The sequence below is a fragment of the Austrofundulus limnaeus genome, unplaced genomic scaffold (assembly GCF_001266775.1).
Source record: "Austrofundulus limnaeus strain Quisiro unplaced genomic scaffold, Austrofundulus_limnaeus-1.0 Scaffold25, whole genome shotgun sequence".
Lineage (NCBI taxonomy): Eukaryota > Metazoa > Chordata > Actinopteri > Cyprinodontiformes > Rivulidae > Austrofundulus > Austrofundulus limnaeus.
In genome coordinates, this window is record NW_013952427.1 from 3,382,809 (window position 1) to 3,393,000 (window position 10,192).

At 39.7% G+C, this 10,192-nt stretch overlaps 1 long non-coding RNA gene across 1 annotated transcript in view; it reads right to left on the reverse strand.

The window, feature by feature from the left end:
- Positions 1-556: 556 nt before the first annotated feature.
- LOC106515039 (uncharacterized) overlaps positions 557-10,192 on the reverse strand; it is a 17,046-nt gene continuing 7,410 nt past the window's right edge. Inside the window, exons 2-3 of the long non-coding RNA XR_001309955.1 lie at positions 1,926-1,983; positions 557-1,206 (exon numbers count right to left, since the gene is read on the reverse strand). This is a non-coding gene — a long non-coding RNA (uncharacterized LOC106515039). The remainder of the gene's footprint in view (positions 1,207-1,925; positions 1,984-10,192) is intronic.

Genomic DNA, 10,192 nt, shown 5'->3' on the forward strand with positions numbered 1-10,192 from the left:
ATTCAAACAGAGATTRTRTTGTTTTTTTAATCAAATTTTATTTTTCTGAGATTTRTYGAGCACATCRGTTATWYTATTATCTCCAAAGTGCCAGACATATTTTGTAGACATTTTAAAATGYTTTTTTCAGAAATGCRTCTGACAACACTCGCGACAGCAGGGGAGACGGTGCGCGACTGGYACATCGGTCCGGGCTGTGGCTCTTCTTCTRTGAAAATTATCTAACACAGTTGTTTACACTTGAATTAAAAATATTTGATCAAAAGAAAACCAGAGCAGGACTAAAGAGAGATGAATGTGAATATGATTTAGATTTAGGTTTCTGTGACTGTATGTGATCCACGGGAGACATGACATTAACAGCAGTCGTCATTTCATTCCTCGTCTTTAGCAGCTCCTTTAATTCCACAGCTGACGCTGCTAAAAATGACATTTTTTTCTGGATCTCTGAGAGCAGGACTTCAATCCCTGGACGCATGAAGTTCTTTTTACTTTGCGATGTCATTTTAATGAATGGACACTTACTGGTATGTTGGGTGGGAAACATAGCCTTATGTGGTGTTTTTGGGGTGGTAGTTATGCTAATTTCCACTCCTTGTGCATGAGCACCTGCACGTACATGTGGCAGTTATCATGCTTACGCTGCTTTTTAACACACTTTTCCTGAAGATAGAAGTGTTTGCTGAATCTGTCGTGGCATGTTTGCATGAGCCCTTCCTTCAAACAAAAGTAAGAGAAATTTAGGATAAAAATACAAAAATTTTCTTGCATGAGGCATATTGTTTTTCCAATTTATATTCAGTAAAACAAATATTTTATTGAAACACTCAAGTTCTAGTTATTGGCATATGATCAAGTGTGGAAATTGTAAAGCTTTGCTAAAACAGTTCAGTAATTCACATTACCATCTTCTGTTTTGCATTACCTTATCATACTAATAAAATATGGCCAATCACATTTCAGCTTCATCCCCTTAATGACCAACTCACCCGTGATCTAATAAACATGACTGAAAATCTTCTTAAAATTAGTAACGCACCATCGATCTCAAGACTAAACTGGACGTCTCGTCAAAGCTTGAACTGAACAGTGTGGAGAGTATCAATAATGAGGACACAAACCTCTGGGTCTGCTCAGAATGCCAGCATTTGTCCAAGTAGATACATCAGAAATAATTGCCCAGTTCTCCTGAATTTTCCAGCGACACTGAATGAAGATGAGGGAACATAATGTGAGACAATAAGACATCAGTCACTTCCCAGTCTTCATGGGTCAGTGGGTAAAACAACAGGGTGGGGGGGGGACAACACAGGGTAATTGGTTACCATATTTTTCAGACAAAGACCATTTCTTTTTGTCCAAATCGAAATCTGATTTGGTTCAAGTTGAAAGCGAAGATTGCACTTTTATCAGATTCTGTTTCTTGGCTAATCGTGATTCACTATATCTATAAACTATAAACAACAACAAAAGTGCACAGAAGTTTAGAAAGCACTGGCATCTGCCTCCATGATGTCAGTCATTGGCTGCAAACAAGACACCAGAAGCAGACACAGTGAGCCTGTTAGCACTCTACAGCGGTTCAAACTGTCAAATATGTCAAAATGTCACAAAAGTTACAGGAAAAAGTCTAAGAAAGCARAACCAGAAAAAGCTGGTTTAAGTGACAGTTGCACAACAAAAGTGTTTACTTGAGAAAATAGAKTGAGGCGTCTGAGCATGCCTAACTTCTCAGAGAAAGAAATATWAGCCTCTCTTTTTGTAGTACATGAAAAAGCAAATTTTTTACTCGTCTTTTTTTWAAAACATCAGGCAGCAGTGTTGGGTTAACAATCGCTGACCGAGGGGAACTATAAACAGAGAGAAGCMAGGGATGAAGGGAGCAGCAGAGACGGTGTATGAAGGGCTGAAATGAAGTGAATCACCTTTACGGGGTCCTGCCTCAGCGCTCCCGGGTGATTGAACAGATCAGCGAGGTTCAGCCTGATAGAGCAGAGAGAGAGAGAAAAAGCCAGGAAGAGAGATTTATCAGGATGAAGGGATGTTATCCTCCTACTGTATGTTCCTRAAGTGGTAAATCACAGAGAGAGTCCGTGCAGGGTGAAAGATCAAGTTTAATGACAACAGGAGAGTAAAACCTCCGTGGCTTCTGTTTTCACACATGTGAAAAAAAATGTCAAAGGTTAATTTTACCTGTGTTTCATTTGACAGACTTTTATTTATAAAAGTCGTGCATATTTCTTGTTGTCTTTTATGTCTGTTTGAATTCAATTCTGTTCAGTTCAGCTTATTTATATAGAGCCAAGTCACAACAAATATTAACAGTTATCAATCTAAGGAAGCCAGAAGATTGAGTTGAATCACTTCTTCACAGTCTTCCATCCTAAGCAGCACAATGGTGACAGTGGAGAGGAAAAACTTCSCTCYAACAGGAAGAAACCTCCAAYAGAACAAGAACCAGGCCCAGGACAGGCAGCAATCAGCCTCGACCGGCTGGGCTTGGGGGACCTGAAGCATGTTGGCTCAACTGAAGAGTTTAATTAGTCTAATTTAGGTGTAAGAAAGTGGTCCTGGCCCTTTTTGTTTGATGTAAAAAAAAAGTAATTTTTATWATAGACTTGCATATGGTGCAAACACGCAGCAAACACATGAAGCACATGAGACCACTGGGTGGGGGGGAGGTGTCTGGTATGACCTAGTGTTCAAGGCCTCTAGTGGTCTGGTCCACGTCCAGTTTGTGGAGTGAGTTTGCAGCATTTTGTGACTTGCAGTGGTTTTTGATATTTGCAGCATTTTTTTTTCTTTGTGTTTTGTTTGGTTGTGAGTTTTTGCTTTTGTCTATTTTCTGTGATCATGGAAATGTTCTTTTATAGCGCTTTTCACTTGCATTTGTTTTTTTCTGTTTGTGTTTTGAAGTTTGCATCATTCATGTGTTTGTTGTGTGTTTCACCTTTTGCGCCTGTTAGCCACCGTACTCTTTATAGTGAAGTAGTTGGAATATTTTGACACATAATAAAATTGCATTGCTTTTCAATAGGATAACCTTATTTTTCCCATTTCTTTGTGATTTAAATCTTAYTTTCCACAAAGTTTTGTGTGTGTTTGTGATTGTAAAGTAAATCCACCAACTGCACTGCAGAAATKTTTTATCTTAGACACAAAGACAGATAATTACCTATTCATATCCATACTTTGGTCAGTTTAGTATCACAATATTTTTTACATGCACATCTTTAAATATTTGAAATAAAACCGGAGCATCTGGAGACAACCCACAGTCAGAGCTTGCAACAGCCTCCAGCCAAAGTTCAAACTCAAACCAGCTTAATGTGAAACAAAACTGCACAAGAATATGAGAACAGCTCAAATCAATCACATCTTTTTTCATAGTAATCCTGGGAGTTTCAGTGATATATGAGCAAAAGAGCCACATGAAAACTCGAGAGTGAAAAATCTGGCAAAATGTCGAAAACATGCAGGTGACATGCTCAATAAGAGAGAAACGTCATTTCAGGCTAACATAAAATTATCTCAACATCTGTTAAATAAGCTGAAACACATGCAGACTGAGGCCAATAATCTGTCCATTTTCTTTACTCGCTTGAGTTTGTGCAGAGTCATGAAGAGTTTCAGTTTTAAACAAACTTGGAACATGAATGAAATGTTTTGGGCTCACAAAAGAAGCATCAAAACCTCACTCATTTTCACCATGTACCTCAAACCACTCTTGCTTGTAAAGATTTTATTACTTTAAACTTGGAAAAGTATGATTAATTATCATCTCTCCTCCACAGGGAGGCATCGAGGAGGCATCCTTACCAGATGTCAGAACCACCTCAACTGGCTACTCTTGATGAAGAGGAGCAGCGACTCTACTCTGAGTCTCTCTTGGAAACACAAGCCTGACTCACAAGACAATTCCACAAAATCGCCACACAGACCTGTCTGGATTTATTCCCCCTCAGGTCATTTATAAAACCACAAGTGAAGCCGGCCTGGTCCCCCTCACATGCATGCATTCAGAAATGAACCCAGCAGTGTGGAATGAAAAGAGGCGTGGAGCAGRACTCAGCTGGGCTGAAGTGGACCGTGACACATTTATTGTGGGACGGACGTCTGCTGCYTCGTATCAAACAAAACAAAMTGAATTAACTCATTTTAGTGATCCTGTGGTGGTTAAATGTTTTTAAACTAACTGCAAAGTTGCTGTTCTGTGTCATCTTTAATAGTCCCTTGGTAATAAATCAGTTTGTTGATTAATCCTGTGGTCGCTCACTGACGTCATCAGCTCCTTATCATTTTCTGAGCGTGGAACCGTGGGTTGCTTTTTCAGAAGTGGGCCTGCCAGGCTCAGTCCCGGCTCTGATACTACCTCTGTTCACGGCTCAGGGACACATGAGGCGAGCTCAATTTACTCGCCTTTCTGTCTTTGTGTTTTTTCTGAGGAGGACAGAACACGCATCAGTACCGGACTGAGTTGTCTTATGAATGAGGCTACATTCTCACTCCCGACTCGTCACAGATTGATGCTTGTCCAGGTTCCCTCAGGGTTTGACACATCATGTAACCCCCTCGCATCAGTTATTGACCCACAGGGCTTTACYGGGTTCGCGACACATAGGGTCTTTGAGTTGRGGTCCATGGTTAATATTAGGGTTTGGGGTGGTTAGTTGTCATACATTTTCTACACTTTTCAAAAATATGACAATGGGCTCCGTCTCCWTGTTCTCATCTTGTCAATAACTGATGCGAGGGAGTTACCTGACGCATCAAAACTCGTCACATATYGACACAGAGGGAACCTTGGACAAGCGTCAACATGTGACGAGTTGGGAGTGGGAATGGAATGCTCCTGGGTAACTGAACTGGACTTGTCTTGCCACACTGCAGAGAAAACCTTTCATTGCTTTTATCCATCTTGTTCTTTCAGTAACTACCCAAAGTTTGTGGTTACAGGTGAGGGTGGGAACGTARACTGATCGGCAAACAGAGAGCYTCACCACAGCAAACCGGTACAGAGTTCACAATACTGTGGAAGACACACTGATCTGTTTGTCAATCTCACGCTCCATTCTTCTCTCTCACACCACTCGTATAAGGACTGAATGAACACTTACAAATGACCCACAAACCCATACTCGCATACTCAACWATTTTTTTTCTTCAGAGTTTTGAAATGTCAAGTCTACTTTGTTAGTTATTATTGGACTGATATGAAAGAAAAGCAAATTTTCTGCATAAATCTGGTTTTGAACCTGAGTTCAAGCTTACAGGAGTAGCTCAGAGGAACTGTTGGTGACTCGTTAGTCCTGACTTAATTACTGGTGATGGAGGGTGATGTCTGACTGGTTCAGACTAATGGAGAATTAGATATTTTACTGCCTGTTTCCTTTTGATGGAATTACTGTGCTGAAGCATAATGGTGCTGCTGTCAGAATCACAAATGATAAAAGTGACTTTGGTTTGGAAATGAAAGGAAACAAGGGAACGGAAAGTAGAGTTGAGACTGCAAGGTTTAAATAATTAACCTTTTTTTTGCTCTGAAATGCTCATTTTTATCCCCTTTCTCTGAAAAAAACTAAAGATGATTAAAGAAAGTATCAGATTCTGCTTCAGSAAAACACTTTTTCCATCTCTGGACCTTTTGTATTTCAATAAATAACACCAATCCTAACATTTTGAAATGTCAGGAGGTGTGAAATTTTGAAATAAGTATTGAACACGTCAAYATTTTTCTCAGTAAGTATATTTCTAGAGGCGCTATTGACATGAAATTTTCACCAGATGTTGGTAACATTCCAGGTTATCCATACATACAAAGAAATCAAACCATAGATGTCCAGAAATTAACTGGCCAATCGCAACATCTCATTTGGCTCTGTACTTCTGTCCTCTCATTAGGGGATGGTTGTTTACAGYGCAGRCATGCAATTTCCGGTTAGCTTCTTAGCTTAGCCAAGCTGGCGTACATGTGTCACGGCCAACCGTTAGCGATTGGGTAAATCAGATCCAATCATATTAAACTTCAACAGRGACCACGCCTCCAGGAAGCAATCACTTCTCAATAGCCAGAGTCCAGACCCTCTGTACAAAGCAAAGCGGAGAACAAGGGGCTGGTTTTTACCAGGCTATGGTGGAGCCAAACCGAACCCAGTCTGTGGATAAATGCCTACAGAATGACCTCGAGTCCAAACTAGGAACTTCTTGCTGATGAAAGTAAATTTAATTGTTTTTTACTGAAAGTGGTAATATTTTTGGTTGTTTACTATAAAGATGAAAAATGTAAATCATGACTTCACATGTATTCTSTCATTGTGTGAACTTCTATTTTATTAGATTTTTTGCTTTCATACCCAACATTCTATAATAAATTTGGATTTAATATTTTCAATTTCAGCYTGCACATTATGATGTCAGGTATGCATGTGCCCCCTCCCCACCATGTTTTCACCTCAACTGTCAGTCCTGAGCTTTTATTTAATCCTGTGAGCCATGCCCTTGACTTTATAAAAGACCCAGATTTTAAATAAATCACAGATTTGTGTTGAGCAAATACAAATGAAATATCCCCATTAAAAACTGTTGTGCCGAAAAAAGAGACGACTTGTCAAGGAAATACTCCCCAGTAATGAAACCCCAAAGACAGCAATAATCAAGACAGATGATAAAATAACAGTCACAATTTAAAACACCTAAGTGAGTCAGAGCATAATTAGGTTCCACCCAGATTTTTAATTTTTTTTATTTAAATAATTGAGTTGTGTGTGGGATTATATCAATTTTTATTTTAACAAATACATACGCAGTATTTAAATATAAACTGGGCTTTGTGTTGATATATATTTTACTTTGTTTAGATTAAACTGCAGTGAGGATTTTACACTTTAGAAGTGAGCAAAATAATAAAAACGTATTAGGGATATTTTCTAAAAGGGGGAGTATTATACACCTCTGTCAGTGCGCCCCAGGGCAGCTGTGGCTACAATGTAGTTTGTCATCATCAGTGTGTGAATGTGAGTGTGAATGGATGAATGTCTGTTAGTGTGCTTTAGAGTCCGGAGGGACTTGATAAATCGCTCTATAAGTTCAGTCCCTTTTCCGTTTTCACCATAATCCACCCTTTTGAGCTTTATACATGTATCATGTTTTAATGTCATTCCCTCATCAAACACAAACCAAGGGTTGTTTTCACTCATTCATTCATATTTGAGAGATCCTTGAATCTCCTGTGGTAGTCATGTGGAGCTGCCTAAAGCAGGCAGTATGCTCGCTCGGCAGCCGACCGGAAGACACGTGGTTGTTCAGCATTTGTTTTCACACAATTTTTGATCCCCTGGGWAACTCCTCCCACTGCAGCATACGTCAGTGCATGGAGTTTCTTACCTCTTGAGTCTACGATGCAGACAAAAAAAATTCAGAGACTCATCCCCYGACGTTATTTATCCACAAACTGGTCCCGCATTAAGCTCCAAAGGTTTTAATCAGTCAGATTCCACCAAACAAAACGTCTGTTTTATCTCCTTTCATGAGTTTTTGGCCATTTGACTATCTTTATAAACTGCTGCCTTTTTTTAACGAGTGGTTGAAGCTAAATGCTGCATCTGAGCGCTTTCAGCACAAAATAACACTCCCACAAACTTCTGACCAATCACTCAATAAAGTTCTTATGTATTCTTATGTAGGGGGGCGAAAGGGTCGACGCGTGGGTTGCGACAATAAGGTGCCGAAATATCGACAATGCAAACAAAATGACACAATTTTTGTCATGAAACTGTGACAGTTCGACACAATTACGGTAGTTCAGCTTCAGCCTTAAATGCTGGTACAAAGCATCGCCTATTTACCCAAAGCTCCTCCCTGGAGCTCAGTTTGCAGCCATGCTCCCACCCCACAGAGCACCCCTCCCCCGAAGCATTGTTGTGAAGATGGAGAAGGGGTTATCTGCGTAACCAAAGTGGGCGTGTCACAAGAGTGGGCGTGTCAAAAGCATAAACACTGTGGGCTACGAGGCCTACAAGACAGTATCCTTAGATCCTGCTCGATCTCTTCACAGCCTGACCCTGACCCCAWCACTAAGGTTGACCAGGAGAAATGTGACCCAAGGAGGGTTCTCCAGAAAAAGTGGTGCCGTACTGTAACGCCCCTTTTGTTCTTATCCAATCAGGTGGTGCCGTACAGTATCGCCCCTTTTTTTGCTTGTCCATTCAGGTGTGTCCCTTTAAAAAAAGTCCGTCAAATCAGGTGTGTCCCTTTAAAAAAAGTCCGTCAAATCAGGTGTGTCCCTTTAAAAAAGTCCGTCAAATCAGGTGTGTCGCTTTAAAATTGCCTTTCGTTGCGACACGCCCACTCGTCCGCAGAGACCCCTACTTGTGAAGATGTGCTGAAGGGGGGGTGTCAGAACCGGTGGTACATTCTTAAAGAAACAGAGACCAATTTCATGGCATTTAGATAGACTATGATCCAAAGTCAATTTTATTTTTGATGCATACAACATTTTCATACCACCTGAAGGTAACAAGTCATGTTTCCATCAACGTTTTAATGCACATTTTGAAGTATCGCATTAGAAAAGGTTAACGGAATCAACAAAATTAGAAAATACTTCCTCAATTGTGTAAAAACGTTTTTACAGCCACTCGAGGTGGTTTTTGGATTTAACAAAAGAGTTAATGCGCAAAGAGGAAGATGGAAACACATTTGCCGAATAAGTTCTGATGAAGCAAACATTTACCTCACATGGTTGATCAGCTGTTCCCACTGTCTGCGTCTTCTCGGATATTCCTGTAAATCGAAGAGAATTGCTTTCTCTTCGTCTTCATCTCGACAGCATGTAACATCGCCAATAATACTAGTTGTTATGGCAGGATAGTTACAACTTTCCTGAGAGCAACACATTCCTGAAAACTCCTCTCCATTGTCCCGAGATGTGTGGTACCGTTTGCCACCTCTACTTCCTGTTTTTACACCCATGCGTAACATCGTCTGATGTAAATACACTTTGCGTAGCCAGGTTGCTCAGTAGATGGAAACACACCTAATTCGCATCTCTTATTTTTTTCTTTTTGCAATGTTTCTAAAAGTTTGCTCAAAATTCACAATTGGATGGAAATATGTCTATAGTTAATTGATTGTTATAATGTGCCTTGAAAATACATAGTAACCCCCCCCCCCACACACACACACACACACACTTTAACATTTAATTTTACACTTTTTGCACCTTATGTTGTAAATAAAGTTTGTGTCATGTGAGAGAACTAGAGATTTTTGGGGAATTTTTATGAACTTCTAAAACTCAGTACGTAGACAGACATCTWTGTTAGTAAGGCTTATCTGTGAGTGCCTAAAATAACTACATCAACTAACAATCCCATTAATATTGTACTGTTAGTGATTGTTTTTAGCTGCACACATCCATAGACCAGGTGGTCAAGTCTATCTCTTATAAAAATAATTATTTTTTGTGATTTAGCACATCTTCATGAGGTGTGGAAAAACCACAGCGTGCAAATGTTAATACTTCACAAGACGAAGTGAAAAAAAATACTCAGAAAAAACAAGTTCAGTAATATAAATTACATATATAAAATATGAATGAAGCTTGAACAAGGTGTGAGAATTATTGCTTAAGGAAAGAATTTTTATATTAAAGGAGATGTTTTATATTTTCCAGACACAGTTCAATTCAACCATCAAACCTGTTACCTTCAATTTAAAAAAAGGCTGTATATATCAAAAAATTAATTTAACTTTGCAACATAGTCTATCTAAACAGCTTGAAATTGGTTTATGCCTCTTTAACAATCTCCTATCATTTCTGACATTCCCACTTCAGCCTGTTTTCACAACAATGCTTCAGGGGAGCAGTRCTCTGTGTAAACTGAGCTCCAGGGAGGAGTTTCGTACAAATAGGTGGTGCTTTGTACCAGCAAGTGTTTAGACAGTTCCTCATGGCCTCAGGAGATTCAAGGATTTCTCATATATGTGTGAATGAATCAAAGCAACACTCTGGGTATGTTTTTGATGAGGGAATGACATAAAGCTCAAAAAAATTTAATTTTGTATAATCCCCCCCCCCCCAACAAAAAAAAAGAAAAAATCTTCCATCCATCCATCCATCCATTTTCTTCCGCCTATCCGGGGTCGGGTCGCGGGGGCAGCAGCTTCAGAAGGGAGGCCCAGACCTCCCTCT